Here is a 4,109-nt window from a genome sequence, read left to right as displayed (position 1 = left end):
GAAGGATTGAGGCAGAGCATATTCCATACTCACCTCGGCAGGTGATTCATCAGCCGACTTTCCCTTAATTCTCTGTTTCTTCTCTTTTGACTCCTTGGTCGTTTCGGTTGAAGAGTCACTCTCCATACGGACCTCCCTCTCTTTAGGAGGCCATCTTTCTCTTTTGATCATCGTCTCGAGGGAAGCTATTTTATCTTCTAACTCCCTCCTGGTCATTTTCTCTTCTGATTCGGCCTCGGTTGGCCGTTCTACTCTTGACTTCAACTGGAGGGCAGGCGATGAGCCGCTTGCCTCATAGTCATTTCTCATTTGACGAAAAGGGTGTGACCGCTCATTAGGGCGTCTCCATACATTGAACCTCAGCCCTTTCGCCTTTTCATAATTTTGTCTCGCCTCGGCTTGCAACCTCTGTTGCCAACGCTTTTGAGTTTTTGTTAACATCGGCCCATGCCACCTGGCCGATGGTCTGACTTCAACTTCGTGCCATTCATCTACTGGCACATTCGCCGGTACTTTTACCGCTCTTAAATAATTTTTCAGAATTTCTCTTCTTTCCCATGGTCTCGGCCAAGGCTGAATGCCAAGTTCGTTGACTAGCCTCCGACCGAGAAATTCTATGTCTCCCTCGGTCATTCCTTCGAATTCCGGTTCTGGTCTCGACTTGGCTTGCTGTTGCTAGTGTGGCCGATATCCAGGGAACCTTTGCTTGGAGCCGAATGGTCTATCCTGGTAGTCCCATCGGCCATGACGTTCTTCACGCCTGTTGTTGTAGTAATCATGCAGAATCTTCTGCATCAACATGTCTTGTTTGCGTTGAACCGATTTCACTTTCGGTTCAGTGTCATTGGAGGCCGCGTCCGAGCCTTCTTCTTCTTGGTCTTCACCATCAGGAATGTCATCCCATTCCTCCGGGAACGCCATTAACTCGTTCCATTCGTTCCCCCTTTTCTTAGCATTCACAATGGCTTCCCAATCTTCTTTTGTCATTTCGGCCTTGTACCTTATGCAGAGCCGAAGATGTTTTTTGGCATGGGCCACGTTGTCTGCGGTTTTCTTGTCCAAAATCTCTTTTCCTTTAACATTCACCATATTAACCTGAAATGAAAATGAACTTCTGTTAATTATTTTATTTTCATTTTCCTGGTCGGCTAATATGAGCTGACCCTCGTCTATTTCTTCTTGGATCTGCCTTTTCGCAGTCGTTTTTTCTTTCCCCTTCATGTTCACGGCGTTGACCTGTGATGGAAAATGATTCTTATCAATTTTCATATCCTTATTTTCTTGGTCGGCAAAGATAAGCCGACCCTCATTTATTTCCTTTTGAATTTGCCTCTTGAAAGCAGTACATTCACTAATTCTATGGCTCCATGAATGGTGCCATTTGTAATATTTTCTGCGTTTTAGTTCTTCTATAGGAGGTATGGTTTGGCCTTCCTGTAGTTTAATTCGTCCATCTTTTAACAACCGATCAAAAATAAGATCGGTTTTTGATATGTCAAACGAGTAATTAAAAGCAGACATATGTGCTTTCGCCTCTCTTGACTTAGCAGGTTTTAATAAAGCATATTTATATGGTTGATTATTTCTCACTATCTCGGCTGCACAAATTTCGGCTTCATCAGCCGAATCCTCATTCTCTTCAGACGAATTCGGCTCTTCATGAGCCGAAGCCTTCTCAAGGAAAGAGATATTTTTCTCCTTTTCCTTGTTCCAGTCCTTATTTCGGCTCAATCTAGGCCGATCTTCATTATTCCCTTTTCGAAATTGCTCGTATTGAGCAACTCGAACTCCCAAATCGAAAAGATTTGGAAATAATTTATCTTCAAAGTGATCTTTAATCTTAAAGTGCATGCCGTTGAATGCCATTTTGGCAAATTCCAATTCCGGCATTCTTACGAAACATCGACTTCGAGCCGACGTGAATCGGTTTAAATATTCATCAACCGATTCCCCTGTTCTCTGTTTAAATTGAGCCAAATCCGCAACTGACAATTCTGGCTCAGTTCTATAAAATTGTTTATGAAATTTACCCTCCAATTCATCCCAATCTCGGACGGAATTAGCGGGTAGACTTGTATACCAAGTGAAAGCCGTCTTTGTTAATGAAGTGTTAAATAATCTTAGCTTCAAAAATGGGTCTGCCGCTGCTTCATGGCATTGAGCTGTAAACCGTGCGACATGTTCGACCGTATTTTCGATCTCATCGCCAGAAAACTTGTCAAATTTCAATTTGCCGGATATGGATGTTCTACATCTATATTAGCAGGATATGGTGATCTGAATACGGGGCCGCATTGCCGGCCTTGCGCCTACTCCGAAAGTATTTCAGATGGCCTCTTCTATTTGCGCATATATCTCATTATTAATTCCTTGGAAAGGAACCTGCGCTGGTACCGGGTTCGGTGGTTGTTGTGCACCGAGATTTTGTACTAAGGGATTAATCCCTTGTACATTCAAAGCCTGCCCCCTAGCCCCTACATTTTGGGGCTGGTAGACTGCAACTGGAGGGGGTGGAGGTAACCCCCAAGCCACTTCCGGCTGTTGACCGACGTTACCAACAACCGGTCTATAAGCCGCTTGATACTGTGCCCCCTGGTATTGGGGCTGACCAACTACCGGTGTTACTGGATTCTGTAACACTGGCGTTATCACAGGCATTTGCAAGCCTGTTGTTGGCTATTCGTTTCGAGTTAACAATTGCCCTATTCGGGCAATGTTCTCGTTAGAAGCCGTAATCGCGGCCAAAACGGCGTCAAGCCGTGCGGTACTCGCCTGACTATTTTGGTCCAAAACTTGTAGGACCCGTGTCATTTGTCCAAGCGCCGGGGTCAAACTAGATTCTTGTTGGCCAGATTGACCGCTGGTCTCACCCTCAACAGGTAAAACTGCTTGGCGCTCTACCACATTCTCCGAATTACTGGGCTGTTCACTCCCAGAATTTCTGGGAATAGCCCTATTACGGAGATTTATGGCGTTATCATCAGCCATACTGTATAAAATGTAAATTTACCTTAATAGAGTCCCACTGGGTGTGCCAAAAATTGTTGGTGGCCGAAAGTCCCGACCCTTGACCCGGTCAAATATTCTCCTCGGGAAGAACGTCGGGATGATGAGCGGCCGTGGATGGTGACCCTCGAAGTTTACGCCTACAACGGATCAAGCGATTCGGCCGATGAGGGATCGAATCAGCCGGGTTCGAAGACCTCTACAGTAAACTCGCTTCGGCAGGATGAGCCGAATGAAGAGGGGAAGCCCAGAATTCGACTGAAAGATGAGCCGAATGGCTAAACAACGCAGGAAACTGATCGGCCTGAAAAGCCGATAATAGCCCTCTATTGAATATAACAGCAGAGAGTACAAAGAGAAGAGTTTTTAGTCTACAACGGAGTGATGCCCGATGGGCAGTCAGACTCCAGGATGCTAAGTTACGAGAACTACTCCTAGGAAAAGCGGTAAATGTAGGAAAGAAAGATGCAGGAAAAGACCCTTTTTCAGGGTGCCGTATGCCTATTTATAAAGTTGCCCTTGCGTTTAGTTATCGTCACCGCACGATCGGCCACTATCTCCTGATTTGGAGGACCACCTTCGGCCGATTAGAACTGTTCATAACCGCTTGTGGTTGCTACAACTTTTTGAACAAACGCGACTCATATCTTCTGGCGCGTCTTATATACTCCCGGTCTACCATTTTGACATGGATCATGGATGTAGTTCCGGCTTGCCAGCTGTCCGCGCCGAATTGGCCCAACAACCCCAAAGTGCTAATCTCATTCCCTTGAGTGAGGGTGGGTATCCTCATATTAATGGATTGGGTTAATTATAATAATATGTCTAATCTCTTCTTTCTTCCTATTCGTCGGCTAATTGATATTATTTTTCTTTACACTCTAACCTTATATCTCTCTCTAAACTTATTTTTCTCTCTAAAATTCAACTTTTTTTCTCTCTCTAGACTAAGCTTTCCCTCTCTCTCTCTCTTTCTAAAATTTCAACTCTCTCACTCCCTCTAATTTCGACTATATTTTTCTTTCTATTTTTTTAGTTATGATCTCTCTCTCTCTAACTTATACTCTCTCTCCCTTTTTTTAAAAAAGATGTTGAAACTTTTG

Source organism: Ananas comosus, linkage group 23, assembly GCF_001540865.1.
Source record: "Ananas comosus cultivar F153 linkage group 23, ASM154086v1, whole genome shotgun sequence".
Taxonomy (NCBI): Eukaryota; Viridiplantae; Streptophyta; class Magnoliopsida; order Poales; family Bromeliaceae; genus Ananas; species Ananas comosus.
The sequence above is the reverse complement of the archived record's forward strand: the minus strand, read 5'-3'. Positions refer to the sequence as shown.